Source organism: Chiloscyllium punctatum, chromosome 42 (genome assembly GCF_047496795.1).
Source record: "Chiloscyllium punctatum isolate Juve2018m chromosome 42, sChiPun1.3, whole genome shotgun sequence".
Classification (NCBI taxonomy): Eukaryota; Metazoa; Chordata; class Chondrichthyes; order Orectolobiformes; family Hemiscylliidae; genus Chiloscyllium; species Chiloscyllium punctatum.
The window spans coordinates 67,139,686-67,159,449 of record NC_092780.1 but is presented as its reverse complement, the minus strand read 5'-3'; positions in this window follow the sequence as shown (position 1 = coordinate 67,159,449).

Sequence of the window (19,764 nt, the reverse complement as noted above, 5' to 3'; positions counted from 1 at the left end):
TGGGATCTTCTGGGTCAGATGGTCCTCATTGCACCCAAACTGTATATGGGGACTCAAACCATGACACCCTCCACTCCACCTTGCCCTTCTCAATCCATTGGGTTGGTCATCAGCTGAACCACTCTCTCCCAATCTCTCTCCGTTGGAGAGTATTCCATCATATTCCTGACTGTAGATGGTGGACTGGCTTTGGGAACTAGAGAAGAATTGACAGCACAATTCCCAGCACTTGTGCCCGTTGCCTCTATATGGCCAGTCTGGTTAGGTTTCTGGACCAAATGGAAATGGGTCATTGCCAATCATACAAGTGACACAAACGCTAGCTGCCACCTATCACCCAAACCTGAATATAAACCGACGCAGAATGCTTCAGCGTCTGAGGTGAATGGTTTTGAACAGTGCAAAATGGGCAGCTTGGTGGGTCAGTGGTGAGCAGTACTGCCACGCAGCACCACGGGACCCGGGTTCAATTCCAGCCTTGGGTGACTGTCTGTGTGGAGTTTGCACATTCTCCCCGTATCTGCGTGGGTTTCCTCCAGGCGCACAAGTTTCATCCCACAACCCAAAGATGTGCAGATTAGGTGAATTGACCATGCTATAGTGTTCATGGATGTGAAGGATAAGTGCATTACTCAGGGGTAAATTTTGAGGAATGGGTTTGGGTGGGGTACTCTTCTGAGGGTTGGTGTGGACTTGTTGGGGCAAAGGGTCTGTTTCCACACTGTGGGAATTCTAATTCTAAAACAGCCAATTTCTGGCTTTTTGAGGAGAGATGACAGTGTCTGAAGAGGCTAGAACACTACTCCGGAGAAACCCTACAGCACTTTCACTGGGCTGAACTCTAATGGCCAAGAAGCATAATCACCCTCCTTTGTGCCAGCTATGACTCCAACCAGCAGAGAGATTTTTCTAGTTCCAAATGACTTCAATTTTACTGGATATTCCACTCACCACTTATTTCTGGAATTCAATTTGTTTTTCGGTGTTTTTGTGCAAATCTGTAATGAGGTGGCCCAAGCAACCAAACTCAACATTGATGAACAGGTTAGTGTTGGGTAAGTACAGAAAAACCATCAATTTCAATCACTTTGTTGAAGACAAGCAAGAAAATTGCTGGGATGACAATTGCAAGGTTCAATTAATGCTTTTTTTTGTGTGGTTAGAAAATACTGGACAATTTTTCTCCTTGTCAGATAGTATTGTAGCTGTTTTGGCACAGCTTGACCAGTCTTCACAAGTCTGGAGCAGTCCCACCTTCCTCTCCTATTTATCTCAACCTCCTTTCTCTCTTCTACCAAAAAAAATCTGAATGAAGGGCTTACGCCGATTCTCCCACTGCTCGGATGCTGTCCAACCTGCTATGCAATTCCAGCACCACATGTATCAATTCTGATCTCCAGTATTTGCAATCCTCACGTTCTCTTTAGTAATATAATCAGGTTGTTGTAAGATCCATAACCTTTGCAGCATCCAGTCAATTATAATGTTTCTTCATTTCACATGGAGTAAATTAAAATGACTGACAAATGACATTTGTAATATTGGGGATCTCAGAGGACGCTAAGATGAAATGTCCACTCAGCACTTCTGGCTGACGACGACGACAACAGCACATTTTTCAGCCTATCTTTTGCTCTCATCTGCTGGGCTTGACCACCATTCTAAATGGGAAGGTTTTTGGAACATTGTCTTAAAACATACAACAGAGTAGCACAGGAACAAGCCCATTGGCTCACCATGTCTGTGTCGACCATGATGCCATTCAAATCCCATCTGCCTGCACATAGTCAATATCCATCTATTCCCTATCTATTCATGTGGTTGTCTAAATGTCTCCTGAACATTGCTATCATATCTGCTCCTACCACCTCTCCTAACAGCTCTTCTTGTTAGTTCTGTCATTGTCCATCGTTATTCATAACGCAATGTGCCAGGCAGATCGTGGGGCATGGAGATACATCAGCGCCCATTGCTTTTGGGTCAGGTGTGGCCACTCAACTCAGGTTGGAGGCCTGAAGCAATTCCAGCATGGTGATTTCTGTCCCTGCCCCTGAAGGCAGCACTAAAGAGTTTGGGTCTGATCCACTATTATCTACAACTAAAAATAGACACCGATCGTTTCTACAAATATATGGTGCTCCCAGACACTGGTCCCAGACAAAACAAGCAAAGCTGTCCCAATACAACATCTCCCAAACTGGGGGGGTCCTGGAGGTGGGGTCCCTTTCAGTGGGGAGCATGTTGAAGGATGGAACCAAACAGGGAATATGCACCCAGTGAGATGGCACTCGGAGTTGGAAACAGTTCTAGCCTGCACAGATACAGGCTACTGGCACTATCTGACTTTGACATAGGGAAAGTGGAGGGGTTTCTGGACAGTTTTATCCAAAACACAGTCACAGAAAACCCAGGATCTGGAAAGGGGAGGTATAGGAGATAGGGACCTGGATTGTGGGGATTTAAGACAAGTTGAGAAGGAAGGGCCACAGGTCTTAGTAGGAACAGGGTTGAAGTCCTGCTGAAAGATTACCAGGATTTGTGCTCTAAATTAGAAAGCAGGAGCTGAAAGATAATCACCTCTGGATTATTGCGAGACTCATAGACTGATGTTGGAACAAACATATCAGGGAAATTAATAAGGCTAAAGGGCTGGTGCGGGAAAGAGAGGCAATTTTTTATGCGCCGCTGTCAGCAGTTCTAGAACAGAAAGAAGCTGCACTATTGAACACATTGGGATGATTTCACCAGTTTCCTCATTTCCCCTCCCCCCACATTATCCCAGTGCCAAGCCTCCAACTCAGCACTGTCCTCCTGACCTGTCCATCATCCTTCTCATTATCCAACTCCACCCTCCTCTCCGACCTATCACCATCTCCCCCACCTTCATCTACCTATTGCCTTCTCAGCTACCTTCCCCCCCTCCCCTCTCCAGCCCACCAGCCTCATTCCTGATGAAGGGCTTATGCCGGAACGTCGATTCTCTTGCTCCTTGGGTGCTGCCTGACCTGCTGTGCTTTTCCAGCACCACAGTCGATGCTAAATTTAATATGTTTGGAATGAAAAGCGTTGACAAATTTTGTAAAAGCCCAATTGACTTTAACATACCCTTTAGAGAAGGAAATCTGCTAAATGGGATAGATGTGGTGGACCCTCAGTGATGTGACTGATTCTGAAATGGCAGAGGATGGCACTCAGTTGTACCAAATTGTTACAGAAAAGTCAAAAAGGAATAAAACTAGACTGACCATCTGGCTTTGAAATAGACACCAAAAAATGATAACAGTGTGTCTAATCCTACCAAACCTGCAAACTATTCCTTATTATTTTAAGGTTTATGTCAAATTGGGAGAACTTTCCCACAGATTAGAATTTCCCATCATTCATTACTTGAAAGATATGAATCTAAGTGGGTTTGAGGAACAAATATACCAAATGTTTGCCACAAATTAGCAAAATTATCTTTTTAAAAAGCAAAAGAACCATTCCCTTTATTTCTAGAAGGACAGGGTTGAAAAGTAGGACAGTTACATTGTGATTTCAGTTGATGTCATTGGGGGGCAACTTGCAGATAAGAAATAGGCTACGAAGGATTGGTCATTGTGGAACTAAGAGAAGTGATTACAGCTCCATCAAACTGGCAGCACCAACTCATGGTTGAATTTGGACATCAACTGTATATTTCCACCTGCTCTGCATATCCCTTGTTTGTCTGAGTTGTTAAAAATCCTTCTTTCCCAATTTTAAATATATTCAACAAAAGAGTATCTGGGGTAGAGACTCCCAAAGATTCACAGTTGTTTGAGTGAAGTAATTTTCATTCATTGCAGTCCTAAATGGTTTTCCCGTATTCTGAGAAAATTGCTATAGTGTTTTAGATTCCCTGACCTGATGAAACTATTGCTAATAGATCAAGTCCTTTTCTAATCTTGGATGTTTCAATGAGATATTTCTTCTAAATCCCAGACAGTCTGATTCAGTCAGCCTCTCATCATAGGACAGCTTACATATTCAAGAGACGAGTCTAATGAACCATACTGTTTTATCTCCAACATAAGCATATTCTGCAGCAAGACTTATTTATTCCTGTATTCCAATCCCCTTGGAATAAATGCCGACATTTCTTTTACCATCCTATTTGCGTGCTTTATCTGATTGCTAACATTCTGATTGTTGTATGTGCACACCCATGTCCCTCTAAATACCAACATTTACAAGTTTCACATATTTGAAAAGTATCCTCTTTTTGTCTTTGTACCACCTAAGTAAATAACTTTGCCCATACCACGTTATACTCCATCTGCCACTTACTTTGCCTATATATATCTCTTTCAAAACCATGTCTTCCTTACAGCATATCCTTCTACCTTGCTTTGCATTGCTAACAAAACCTAGAATTCCTTGTTTCGTCTTCTAATTCATTAGCATTGGTTTAAATGACCGAAGCTCCAGCACTAATTTTTACCATACTCCACTTGTCACAGAGTGCCATCTTGAAAATGAGTAATCTATTCCACTTCTTTGAATCCTGTCCATTTGCTGATAGTACTCTTGGGGAGTTCCAGGAGGTTGACCCAGCAACAATGAAGGAACAATAATGTAGTGCCAAGACAGGATGGATGGTGTGTGGCTTAACAGGTCGCAAGCCCCAGATGTTCCAGAGTCACAGGAATTCATAACGTCATAAAGCGGTACGGTGGCACAGTGGTTAGCACTGCTGCCTCACAGCGCCAGGGACCTGGGTTCAATTCCTGACTCAGGCGACTGACTGTGTGGAGTTTGCACATTCTCCCCGTGTCTGCGTGGGTTTCCTCCAGGTGCTCCGGTTTCCTCCCACAGTCCAAAAATGTGCAGGTTAGGTGAATTGGCCATCCTAAATTGCCCGTAGTGTTAGGTGTAGAGGAATGGGTCTGGGTGGGTGCGCTTCGGTGGGTCGGTGTAGACTTGTTGGGCCGAAGGGCCTGTTTCCACACTGTAATGTAATGTAATCTAAAATAAACACAAGCAACAAATACCAAACTATATTAATCCCATTTAACTGCACTTGATCAAAAGCGTACTATACTCTGATGTTTTAAGTACTCATCCAGACACTTCTTAAATGTTTCAAGAGTACCTACCCTCTCAGGCAGCTCGGTGCAGATTTCTATCACCCTCTGGGTGAAAACAGACCTCAGACCTCAGACCTCCTCGAAACCACCTACTCCTTCAGCTTAAACTTGTGCCCTCTGGTCTTAGACACATCTGCCATGAGAAAACTATTCTTATGATCTACTCTGCCTATAACTCTTATAATTTTGTCTACATCAATCAGATACCTCCTCAGCCTCCGCTGCCCCAAGGAAAACAAACCTAGCCTATCCAGTGTCTCCTCATAACTGAGACTTTTCATTTTAGGCAACATTCTGGTAAATCTCCTGTGCATCATCTCCAGTGCAATTGCATCCAATTATGTGATGACCAGAACTACGCACAGCATTCTACCTGTGACCTGACCAATGTTTTATATAGTTGTAATGAATCTTCTTTGCTCCTATATTCTACATCCTGGTTAATGAAAGCAAGCAGCCTCTATGCCTTCTTCATCACACTGTCTACCTGTGCTCACAGTTTCAAGGATCTGTGAACTTGTATACCAAAATCCCTTTGCTCCTCAGTTCTCTCTAGGGACCATTGGGATTCATTATGTATATCCTTCCCTTATTACACCTTCCAAAGTGCATTGCCTCACACTTATGAAGATCAAATTTCATCTGCCATTGCTCTTCTCAATTTACCAGCTGATCAATATCAGGCTGTAGCCTGAGGCCATCCTCCTCAATATCAATATCGCCAATTTTTGTGTCATCTGCAAACTCACGAATCGTACCTTCTACATTCACATCCAAATCATTAATTACATACAAACAGCAAGGGTCCCAGCACCGATCCTCGTGGTACATTGCTGGTCAGGCTTCCAATCACAAAATCAACCCTCCAGCCTCACTCTTTACCCCTTATTTGTGAGCCAGTTTTGGATCCAGTTTGCCACCTAGTCTTGGATGCCAACTAACCTTGGATGGCATGAGCCCTTATCTTTTGAGACAGCTGTCCACGTGGGACCTTGTCAAACGTCATACTAAGGTCCATGTAAACAACATTACCCTCATCAATATGTTCAGTCAACTTTTCAAAAAACCTGATTAAATTCATCAGACTGGATCTGTTAGTAAGGAATGTCCAGGGTTAATAGGACTGGGTTTGCTGTTGGTCATTACTGTTCTATTCGTTTTAGCCTTTGTGGTGGTTTGATGCGACTGAATGGCTTGTTCGGGCATTCAAGAAGACAATAAAGAGTCAATCATATTTCTGTCAGTTTGCAGTCCCATGTTGGCTGGACCAGGGAATATTTCCTTCCATAAAGGATATTACTGAGCAAAATGTTTTTATGTACTTTCAGATTTTTTTGTATGAATTAAATTTCATAGCTACCATTGGCCTCTAAATTATTAGGCCAGCAATATCTCTACCAAATACTACTGCCCTCAAATGTATAAGGTTAAACCATTTATAAATGTTATAATTTGTTATAAATTATAAATGGTTAAGTATTCATTGAGCTTTCTTCACATTACTTACAGCTTGCCACAAGTGATGTGCATGCAAACTGGCTGCAGCATTTCCTACACCGGTGAATACTTCAAAAATCATTGGATTCAAAGCAAGATGGGACATCCTGAGGATGGGCAAGGCACTCTAAATGGAAGTATTTTTCTTCTTTTGCAGTAATTTGTTTGCTTTCACATTCTTGTTTCTGAGATTTACTTGAGTTTCAATTCTCTTGTCTATATTTGACCTGTTACAGGGAGAAGGACAGGCCATCCTCCAACAATGTCAGGGCTCAATTATTTGAGGAAGAGCTGAGAATTGGTTTAAGTTTTACATGTAAAACACAAAATTTACATAGAGATTGCATAGCATCGCCCTCTCATCCCCTCATTGTGATGCAATACGTAAATTCGATTGAAATCAAATTTTGTGCCAATAAACACTTATAGTAAACTATATGGATGATAATGATCAAAAGTTCCTTATAATATTTGACAGGAAGCAGCATCTCAGTGATGAAAATAAAATGACAGTTAAATCCTCACATTTTCAGCTTACACAAAACAGCTGAAGGGATTTTGATTCCAGGCAAATGATCAGTAATGTTCTGTGTTCTTCCTGACCCCGACTACAATCCTGCAGGCTGTGCTGAAAGCTGGGTACTGTTTAAGTACAGTGGCCACTATCTTCACAGTGAGCGTTAGCATGTGAAGAGCCTGAAGGAGTCTTATAACAAAGTTCAATCTTATTCACACACATAGCTTTAGACAGTTTGCAGGTTCTCTGGCTGAATGTTCTCTTGCTTAACCCAGGAGTTTAGAAGCTAATCATAATGTGTCAACAAGGATTCCTAACCAGCAAATGGCACATCTATGATCAGGGTGAGGCGAGGTCATCTAGTCGTAAGGGTGGCTTTCTGTTAACTTGTCAGAGTCGAAGGCTGGAAAAGCACAGCCGGTCAGGCAACATCCGAACAAGCAGGAGAATCGATGTTTTGAGCATAAGCTCTTCATCATAGAGTCATAGAGATGTACAGCACGGAAACAGACCCTTCGTTCCAACCCGTCCGTGCCGACCAGATATCCCAATGCAATCTAGTCCCACTTTTCAGCACCTGACCCATATCCCTCCAAACCCTTTCTATTCATATATCCATCCAAATGCCTTTTAAATGTTGCAATTGTACCACCTCCACCACTTCCTCTGGCAGCACATGCCAAATATGTACCAACCTCTGTGTGAAAAAGTTGCTCCTTAAGTCTCTTTTATATCTTTTCCCTCTCACCATAAACCTATGCCCTCTAGTTCTGGACTCCCCACCCCAAGGAAAAGACTTTGTCTATATACCCTATCCATGCCCCTCATGATTTTATAAGCCTCTATGAAGTCACCCCTCAGCCTTTGACGCTCCAGGGAAAACAGCCCTAGCCTATTCAACTTCTCCCTCTAGCTCAAACCCTCCAATCTTGGCAACATCCTTGTAAATCTTTTCTGAACCCTTTCAAGTTTCATAACATCGTTCTGATAGGAAGGAGACCAGAATTGTACACAATATTCCAAAAGTGGCCTAACCAATGTCCTGTACTGCTGCAACACACTCAGTACTCTGACCAATAAAGGAAAGCATACCAAACGCCTTCTTCACTATCCTACCTACCTGCAATTCCACTTTCAAGAAGCTATGAAACTTCACTCCAAGGTCTCTTTGTTCAGCAACACTCTCTAGGACCTTACCATTAAGTGTATAAGTCCTGCTCAGATTTGCTTTCCCAAAATGCAGCACCTCACTTTTATCTGAATTAAACTCCATCTGCCACTTCTCAGCCCATTGGCCCATCTGATCAAGATCCCATTGTTATCTGTGGTAACGTTTGCTGTCCATTACACCTCCAATTTGGTGTCATCTGCAAACTTACTAGCTATACCTCTCATGTTCACATCCGAATCATTTATGTAAATGATGAAAAGTAGTGGACCCAGCACTGATCCAGGAATGGCCCAAGGGGACTGAGAGGTAAATCCGAGAGGCCCAGGACCTGCATGTCTTTGGCGGAGTGGGAGGAAGAGATAAAGTGTTTGGGCCACAGAGTGGTGGGCTCCGCTGAAACATTCTGCAAGTTGGCGTCCTGTCTTCCCAATGTAGAGAAGACCATATCGAGAGCAATGGACACTAGATGACTCCAACCTCACCACCAAAGCAGCAGACTAGGAGGAACACAGTGGTAGCTTGGTGCACCGACGTCTACACCGCTGAAGCCAGGTGCCAATTCACGGACACCTCCTCCTACTGTCCCCTTGGCCACGACCTCACCTCCCATCACCAAACCATCATCTCCCACACCATCCACAACCTTATCACCTTCGGGGATCTCCCACCAACAGCTTCCAACCTCATAGTCCAGGAATCCCACACTGCCCGGTTCCACCTTTCACCTTGAGACGCTCCAACCATATGGAATCAATGTGGATTTCACCAGTTTCCCCATTTTCCCCTTTCCCCCATCTTATCCCCAACCCAACCTTCCAACTCAGTACTGCATTCTTAAACTATTGTACCTGTCCATCTTCCTTCCAACCTATCCTCTCCACCCTCCTCTCTGACCTATCACCTTCATCTACCTATTGCATTCCCAGCTACCTTCCTCCCCAGTCCCACCCGCCTTCCCATTTATCTCTCAGACCCCTTAGGCACCCCCCCCCCCCCCACCCCCAACCATTCCTGATGAAGAGCTTATGCTTGACACATTGACTCTCCTGCTCCTCGGATGCTTGTCAGATGTTGCTTAGAGACTTAATGAACCAGGATAGACAGACGATGGAGTCCAGACACATTTAAGGCAAGGTCTCTGACATGTGACTATCATCGAAGGCAACAAAATATGATTTCATTTGAAATATAGCATAGCCCCCTCACTCTGAATTGTAAGTCTGGATATGTGTTCAAACCTCTGGAATGGGAATTGAACCCTTGATCTTCTATTAGTTGATTGTGTTACCCACTAAACAATGGCTCAAACCTTATGCAATAAATTAATTTGACTTAGTTACCATGAATGATTGGCCCTACTTATTTATTGAGTACATGATAAAGAGAGCTTTCTGTCTCTCGCAGCATGAAGTAGTCCCAGTGTTGGGTTCTTTCCAAAACAGACAAACAGAAGCGAGACAGAGACTGAGCAGGAGTCTTAAAAGTTGCCTTTATTGAAAGCATTTCTTGTACATCTTCAAACTTAAGTTACATTTACTGCGAGTAGACGTGACATTTTATGCAGCATTGTAACCGAAGCTTGTTTATACAATATTCTTATGGTTATCTGTCCTTACTATGATAGACAGACATTTTCTTTACAGAGTCTCTCTCTGTCTTACTCAGTTCACATGACTCTCACAGGCCTGACAGCATTTGCCATCATGCACCCCTTGAGTCATCCACGTTAACCCGATCATCCACGTTAATCTGATCATCCACGTTAACCTGATCACCCACGTTAACCTGATCATCCATGTTAACCCGATCATATTTGCTGTCATGTGCTATTTTAGCCATTCACCTTAATCATCCCGAATACCTTCAGTTGCTGCCCTCCACCACGCTTCCTTTGATTCTGTCAAAGCAGAAAAATGTGTTGCTGGAAAAGCGCATTATAACTTCAAGAGAAGATTGAATCAGCACTGGAGGAGTCCCAGACCAGACTGGAACCGATCTCAGCCATGCTACAAAAGTATGAGCAGGAGATCCAACATCTCGGGCGGTGCATGGAGGAGATAGAGCAGTGAACTGTGGCATCAGAGACCGTGGTAGAATGCTTGGCGGGGCAGATTCAGGCCCTGGATAAACAGGTCCGGGCCTTAATCGAGCAGGTTGATGACCTTGAGAATCGAGGTCAGAGAAAGAATATCCGCATTATCGGATTGCCAGAATGAGAAGAAGATGATCAGCTGGTCAGCTTCCTGGAGCAATGGCTCCCACAGCTCCTGGGACTGGGAGCTAAATCAGGCTGGGTGCACATTGTATGGGCTCACCGGATCGCAGTGCACAGGCCCAGATCAGACTAGCGCTCCCGCCCAGTCCTAGCTCGATTTCAGTGTTACAGAGACAAACAAATGGTTATGGAAGCCTCCAGAATGCTCAAGAAAGATCCACAGGTCCTGATGTACAAGGGGTTGAAAATCATGTTTTTCCAGGACTTTTCTGGGCCTGTGATTTGGAAGAGGAAATCTTATGATGAATTTAAAAAAAGGCTGAGAGACATGAACATTCAGTATTCTGTCAGGTACCCAGCAGTGTTGTGCTTCGGCAGTGGAGGGTCCGTGCATAATTTTGATTCAGCAGAGAAGGTAAAGGATTTCCTAGATACTTCAAAATTGACTGGTTGGGTCAAATACTATGGACAATATTGTTTCCTTTGTTCTCTCTGTTGTTTATTTTGTGTGCCTGTATGGGTGGGATGGGTTAGGTGCCCACATTTAATTTCCATGTGTTTAAGATACATGTTTTCTTTCTGTTTTGCCTGTGTTTGGAGTGCGGCTTCAGCCAGAAGGAGCCATGGAGTTGTTAGAGAGTGGGCAAAGGGGAAAGTCTCCAGTTATTTGTCTTTTGTTTATTTCAGGAGTAGTTATAAGAATTTTTGTTTTGGTACTGCTGTTTTTTTAGATTTTATGAATCTTTTCTTGTCTCCACTCGGCGCATTATGAGTAGGGTTCTTCCTCTCTGGGGGCCACAGGCCACTTTAGATGGTTATGGCTGGTTGTTCATTTAGATGGTGCACCTGGAACATAAAGGGGGATCACTTGCTGGTTAAAAGAAAGTGTGCTCAAGTCTCAGAAAAGAGAGGGTTGATGTTGTTCTGCTACAAGGAACTGACTTAGATGATAAGGAGCATCTAAAGTTACAGCAGGGAGGATCCAGCTGGGTGTTCTTCTTGTCTTTTAATTCCAAAAGCAGAGGAGTGGCTATACTAATACAGAAGAAGCTACCATTCCAGTTGATAGACCCAATTAAGATCCTCAAAGCCCTAATACATGAGGAGGAATGCAGCATTTTGAATGTCTACTGCCCTGCCCACCCCCTCAAATTTTTAACAGATGCACTTTACAGGCTGATGATCCTTGGAGTGCACCTCACAAGACTTCAACCGTCTTATGGATCCCAAGGTGGATAAGATGCCAAACGGTCTTTCAGGCATCTCCCCACAATTCAAACAGTAAGTGGACCTATGTGGCAATGGTTGGTGGATATGTGAAGATGTCTTCACCCTAAGGGAAGGGATTTTAATTTCTTCTTCAACTCGCACAAGTGCCACACAAGGATTGATTTTTTTTTGCCGCTAACTTTTTTGGGTTCAGTACTAACCTGTAAGATTGGGAATATAGCCATTTTGGACCATGCAACAGTGTATTTGGAGGTTAAGATCAGGGGTAACGGGACAAATACGCAGCATTGGCGCATGGATCCTTTTCTCTTGAAATACTGTAAGTTCATTGAGTATTTCACAAGGGAGTTTAAGACCTTCTGGGATATTAATTCGGGTACATCCAGTAACCCATCAGTGCTCTGGGAGGCTGCTTACTCAAGGGCTTACTTAAGGGGTATAATTATCGTGTACTCGCTGATAAGAGGGAAGAGCAACAGCGTATACTTGAGGCCTAATTGAAGGCAGCAGAGACAGACCACCTGTGACTACGTTACAGCAGATTATAGGTCTGCAGTCTGCTCTGAACTCCGTGCTCACCCAGGCAGTGAAGAGAGAGGTCTCCTTCTTGAAGCAAAGACTATTTGAGCACGGTGGTAAGCCAGGTAGATACTTGGCATATCTGGCCAGGAAGAAGAGCGCTCCTCAGTCTCACATGTCCATTAGAGAGGGTACTGACACTCCTACTCCTGAGTCCAAAAAGATCAACGCAGCATTTAGGAAATTTTATGCAGAGAAATACCGGTCAGAGGGCTGTGAGGATGAGTTGGTGAGGATGGAGTCCTTTTTTGAGAATTTGTATCTTCCAGGTATAACTTCGGAGCAAGCCTCCCTTATGAATGTCCCTCTGACAACATAAGCAATACAAGAGGTGGCAAGGCAGCTCCAAAGTGGCATAGCACCTGGCCCAGATGGATTCTCAAGTGAGTTTTATAAGGAATTTATAAACGTGTTGGCTGAGCCAATATTGGGCACGTATAACCATTCATATAGTCAGGAACTGCTTCCCGCCCTCCCTCAGGGAAGCTAATATTTCCCTTATTCTTAACAGAGGGCAAGGCCCTGAGGACTGCACCTCATACAGACCCATCTCACTCGGAATTGTGGATTTTAAAATTCTGTCTGAAACGTTAGCTTTGAGGCTGGAGAAGGTATTGCCCTCTATTGTAAAGGAGGACCAGACAGATTTCATGAAGGGTTGCAGCTCCTCTAACAACATCAGAAGAATGTTGAATATGATCCAAATGTGTCAGCAAAGATCAATCCCCGGCTTGGTAGTCTCCCTAAATGTGGAAAAAGCATTTGATTGGGTGGAGTGGCAGTACTTTTTTATATCTTGGAATGGTTTAGTCTTGGGGGTGGGGGTGGGGGTCTTCGCCAGGTGGGTGGTAGTGTTGTATAGCGATCCCAAGGCAACTGTTCACATGAATGGCATAAAATCAGACATTTTAGTATTGGTAGAGGCAGCCGACAAGGGTGCCCCTTTCACCACTGCTGTTTACTTTAATGATCAAACCACTGGTGGAGACTATTCTGAAGGATCCCAAAATAGTTGCCCTAGAAGTGGGAATAGGAGTGTATAAAATCACTCTCTATGCAGACAATGCCCTCCTCTTTCTGTCTAACCTGACAATGTCTGTGCCTCACTTAATACAAAATATTAATTTATTTGGCTCTTTTTCGGGGTATAAAATTAATTTTTTGAAATTGGAGGCCATGCCCGTGGGGGGATCTTGAAGGTGGAACTTGATTTCCTTTTAGGTGTTTTCATTACCCCTGCCTTTCACCAACTGTACAAAGCTGATTTTGTACAATTACTCAAAAGATAAAACAAAACATTCAGCGTTGGGAGGTGCTACCAATATCCTGGTGGGGTCGAATAGCTCTGATCAAAATGAATGTTCTTCATTGTCTACTGTACCCCATGCGAATGCTCCTTCTGGTGCTACCGAGGCAAGCATTGTGGAGACTTAATGGTTGGCTTGGATCTTTCATTTGGCATTACAGACTCCCTCTCATTGCGTTTGCTAAGCTGCAGCTTCCACAGGGAATGGGGGTGGGGGAGGAGGGGGGTAGACCTCCTAGACTTCAAAAGACATCAAATAAGTTCTTTATTGTCTTATGTGAATGATTGGGCTTGTCAGGGTCCGAGGTCAATATGGCTCGATATTGAGGCCTCCCAGGCAAAATGTCCCCTTATTAATTTACTATTTGTGGACAGGATGAGAACTGTCGTGGAATATTGTAAAAATCCGATCGTCATTAACACGGTCAAAACGTAGAGAATGATGCAACAGAGCGAGGGTAATTTACATATGACCTCCTGGCTCACTCCCATAGTTGGAATACCAGGGTTTAAGTTATGGGAGTCTAGGGGAGTCTCCTGTTTGGGAGACTATTTGGAAGGTCATGATGTCTTTTGATCAGCTGAGTCATAAATATGGGTTATCCAGTAGCGACCTCTTCCGCTATTTTCAGATCAGGGTTTTGTAGAGAAAAGGACTACACTATTGGTTCATCGCTATAAGTCTGATGTGGAGAGGAGAGTGCGTTGGTCCACTGGCACTCTCTCAATTAGTATCCTCCGTCATATACAGGGAGCGGGTGCCTCAGAAGGTATTGAAAGGCTTCACAGAAACTGGAATCAAGAATTGGGAGCAGAAATTTCATCAGAAGTATGGGAGGATAGCTGTGAGAATGTGAAAAAGATTTTGATTTGTAATAAAACACAACGCAAGATTCTCCACAGGGCCCATCTGGCCCCAGAGCGGCTTGCAAAATTTTAAAAAGGAGCATCTCCAAAGTGCCCTAAATGTAAAACAGACATTGGTACACTCACACATTGCTTGTGGTTGTGCCATAAGATTAGTAGATATTGGGGCGCCATAGCAAATGTGTTGGAGAAGATCTTGGAGACTGAGGTTAAGGCAAATCCAGTATCCATCCTTCTGGGATCGCCAAATCTGCCTTCTCTAGATGAGCATGAGAAGAAACTGTTTAATATTCTGACATGTTCTGCAAGGAAGTACATTCTGACAAGCTGGGTCTTTGACAACCTCCCGGGGCTTTCGGGATGGCGTAGATTAGTGATGGAGGATGTTCTCCTAGACTTCCTTCCTGGTATGGTGCACCAGAAAACTGAACTTTTTTATAAGACATGCTGGCCCTTTTTGAATCACACAAACACAGACTTGTCAGCCATATTGATTAGGGGCTTTGGTATCGCCACGAAGACTGTATCTTGCGGGTTGGGGACTCTGAGAGGAAGAATCCTAAATAAATATGGGTATGTTAACTGATGGTCCTGATGATGGGAGCTTTGGTCAGGTGGCACTGAGTGGTGTAAATTAACTTAGATCAATTCAACCTAATTTAATTTATTATGTCTAATTATTTATTCAGTTGTGTTTTGGGAAGATTGCTGTTTTCCTTTTGGTATTTTTGATTTGTTTGGTAAGGTAGAGTAGTAGTTAGTTTATTGTTATTGTTGTTGTACCATCAGATTGTTATACTGTCTCTTTTGTAATTTTATAATTTTTTGTAATTTTATAATTTTGTAAATAAAAAAATGTCTTTCAATAAAAAAAGTTTCACAAAAATAAGACACTATCTTGCCTGCCTCTACCACTTCCGCTGACAACGTGTTCCAAACATCCATCACCCTCTGCGTAAAGAATTCCCTTAAACTTTTCCCTCTCACTTGTGACCCCTGGTGATTGAGTCCCCCACTCTGGGGAAAAAGCCTCTTGCTATCCACCCTATTTATACCCCTCATGATTTTGTAGACCTCAATCAGATCCCTCGTCAACTTCTGTCTTTCTAATGAAAATCCTAATCTACTCATCCTCCCTTCATAGCTAGCACCCTCCATACCAGGTAAAGTCCTAGTAAACCTCCTCTGCACCCTCTCCAAAACATCCACATCCTTTTGGTAATATGGTGACCAGAACTGTACACGGTATTCTAAATGTGACCGAACCAAAGTCTTATCCAACTGTAACATGACCTGCCAACTCTGTACGATGAAGGAAAGCATCACCATGAAAAGGGGTGAAATGGGTAATAAGTTCAGGGAACTAATTTTATTGAAAAATGCCTTCATGGTTGTCTTTGTGAAAAGTAAGAAGGCTATTGGACCCACGTGTGAGGAGTCCCTCAGTCAGAAAGGATTGGGAAATTTTTCCCAGGAGGGGGAATAATAGAGACATTATAATATTGGGAGCATCTGCTGACTCCCATGGGTGTCCTGTTTTCCTGAACTGCAGTTCTGGTGAGGCAGACAAGGGCTCTGCTCCTTCCTTCATACAAAAGTTTAGTCAGTGTAACAAAAGAGAGGCGGAGGAGGTAGTGTGATAGTCTGGCTGGTAACGTTTGTGGAAGGCCGAAAGGGGGGTACCCTGCAGACTGCCACTCGTGCAGTAGCTGGTCAGTGTTAATCATATAGTGGTCAGCTTCAGTCTGTGAACCGTCCCAATTCCTGGGCACCAGCAAACCGTTCTGTTTTAGTACCCACTCTGTCAATTCAGAGGCATTGAAGGGGAGCTGTCATAATGGGAGTCTCCCTTTGGAGTGGGTTGGAATATCAGTACATACCCAACAACCAGACACATTATTCTGAGAGGCGTAAGTATATGAGAGGTAAAGGACAGTGTTTACACCCAACTCTTGTTTCGGTACGTTGCAAATAGAAACAATACAAAAACACGAGTAACAGACTTCTCACTAATGACAGCCAAGGAACAGGAGAATCGACGTTTCGGGCATAAGACCTTATGCCCGAAACATCGATTCTCCTGTTCCTTGGATGCTGCCTGACCTGCTGCGCTTTTCCAGCAACACATTTTCAGCTCTGATCTCCAGCATCTGCAGTCCTCACTTTTTCCTCTTCTCACAGATGACATCATGTTTCAATGTTGTGAGTAGTTCTTTTTACTTGGGACACTTGAATCTAAGCTTTTTTGCAGTGGATTTCAACAGCGGATTGTGTTGTCAGCAGAACTTGGTATGGACCTTCCCACTTAATGCCCAAAGGTGCTTTATGCACTTTCTTAATTCAGACCCAGACACCAGGAACTAGGTTGTGTCTTCCGTCTGGGGGCCTTCCCCAGGCTGCTGTCACCTGGTGAGAAGCAGAGCTCCCATCTGTGGTTAGATCTTGACAATATTGGAGCAACAAGTCACTTAACAGGTGGCAGTCAGCAGTATATAATTCGATGGTACCAGGTAAGAACATGGGCTGTCCTGTGATGACTTCAAAGGGACTGAGGTCATAATCCTATTGGGAGTTGCCCATATACTGCATAAGGCCATGGGTAGAGCTAGCCGCCAAGGTAGGCCTTCTTGGTGGGACTTTGCGAGTCTCAGTTTAAGAGTTTTATTGGCATGCCCAACCTGCCCTGAAGACTGAGGTGATTTGGACAGTGTCGATCCCACTTAATACCTAGTAGCCTGCAGACTTCCTGACATACTGCACTGACTAGGGGAGTCTCCTGTTTGGGAGACTATTTGGAAGGTCATGATGTCTTTTGATCAGCTGAGTCATAAATATGGGTTATCCAGTAGGGACCTCTTCTGCTATTTTCAGATCATTGCTATAAGTCTGATGTGGAGAGGAGAGTGCTTTGGTCCACTGGCACTCTCTCAATTCGTACCCTCCGTCATATACAGGGAGCGGGTACCTTGGTCTGTGTCAATACTATGAGGGACACTCTATCGAGGTATACAGTGTGGTTAACAGTGGCCATACTAGAAGAAGAAACCTCCACCCACCTCAAGAATTTGTCCATTATAACTAGGACCTCTGAGTATCCCTGACACCTGCGGAGGCCAGGAGTCTCAATTGGGCCATCATGGGGGTGGGCCCAGCATTATTCTTTTAACAAATTATGCATCTATCCAACACTGACTGCTCGAGTCTTTTAAATCGCCTTCCCCACCAACTTCTCTGAAACCTGGCTGTCATCTGCAGGGGTCCTTGGTGGCCCCAGGATGAACTTGTTGAACCAGAAAAGGGCGGCAGTGCTTGTGGTGCTACTGGTTTAATCGTTTCCCTCTGTCTCCAAATCCCATCTTCACATAACGTCAATCTTGGCTCAACCCACATCCACTTCTCTTCAAGAGCATTGCTGTTGCATAGTTTTTAACTCTTGCAATTTATGAACTGTTGATTGTAATGCCCCTGTTAGGGGTTTGTGTGGGGTATGGGCCACCATATTTTTGGCTGCCTGGTTATCCAGGGCATTGCCCTGGGTCTCCAAGGAGTTGCCTTTAGCGTGGGCTTTACACTCAAGGATTGGTATCTCCTGCGGTAACTGGATGGCAGTCAGCAGGCTACAGACTTCATTTCTGTTTTTAATGGGAGTGTCTGCTGTTGTGAGGAAGCCTCATTTTTGCCAGAAGTAGTCAAAATCGTGGGCTATACCAAAAGCATATCTGGAGTTGGTGAAAATGCTAGCCATTTTCATCTCAGCCATTCTACATGCTTCAGTTAATGCCCTTAATTCAGCCTGCTGAGCAAAGGTACTCAGGGGCAGACTGCCTTGGGCCAGGATCTCCTGCAGAGTCTTGAGTGCACAGCCAGCCTTTCGGATCCTGTTTTCCAGAAAAGAGAACCCATCTGTAAAGAGGAGCAGATCCGGGTTTTGAGGCTCTTCTGAAGCACAAGCTGCTGGAATATCTCTACCCTGCCAGTGTCACCCCTTTTCCTCTCCCCCTCTTAGTCCTGTGGGATGGGTAACAACGTGACCAGGTGAATAGGACTGGCTCACACAAGATTAAGGTTGGGAGCCTCCAAAAGTGGGGGGGGGTCCAGCAAACGGGTGTAAACTGGGACACATGACTCATACAGAGCATAGCATGAATAGTGCAAAGACATTAAACAGTTAATCTTTGATCAAGAACAATAGGTGCTGTGGTTTTAACCGTATGGCAAGTGGCTTTCATCACCCATAAACAACTCCCTCATCCCAATGCCACAGGATCAAATCAGGTCAAATCGGTCATTGTTTATCACTGTGCTCTTGGGTCAAAACGGCTTTCACGTAACTGTCCTGTTCATGCACGTGGAGGCTGAAAGGTCTACCATTATTGGGGTGAAACAAAGGCAATTTAAAAATTTCTGGAAAGCAGAGTGTTGTTCATGGGAAAACCGTATCCTTGGAATCTCTTCTGCCCTTTAAAAGATTGGTCAGGGGCTGAGCTAACTGGGAGTAGCTGTCAATCTAATTTCTATTGAAATTGCAAAAGCCAAGGAAATCTCAGTTCCTTCATCCTCCAAATAGCAGTTGTCCTATCCTCAGTGATCTCACGTTTCCCCACTGAAATCTTCTGGCCCAGGTATATAACTTCTTCCTGGACAATCTGGGCATTTTTAAGGTTAGGGTTTCAAGGAGAACCCCTTGTTGTTCTAATTGAACGATGATGAGTAAAATGCCAGCAATAGAGGCAGAACTCAACATTGTTTTGTACATGGTGGCACAATTCAAATGAATGCTATTGGTGTCATCTTCAGTAGGCTAGTGATTTTTATCTTTTGCCCAAACAGGGTGGTCTCGCTCTTCCTCTTGGATAAGGTGCCTTATGGACCAGGTGACTTGACCATAGTCGAAATGCATCCATGAGTTTATCTAGGTCAAGCCATCAATACCCAGCAAAGCTTGTCTGATGGGATCCACCCACACAGAGGTGACTATTTCATAAGGGTCCAGCTGTAGATAATCTAACTGATTACTGAAAGAGCTGTCTCTATTTAAAAACGGATTCTGGACCGACTATGTTTGCCTTATTTGGATCATGTCAGATGGGACCTTCCACCATACAGCCTCTCACTTTTCACCGGAGGGACATTTTAATAGAGGAGTCCTTACCTCGTAGATACTAGCCAAGTGAACCAAGAGCAATGATGGTATTCAGGCATCTTATTGTGATCCTGTCAACTACGCCAAACTGTGGGATTCTTTCCAAAACCAGCAAGCAGCAGCGAGATGAG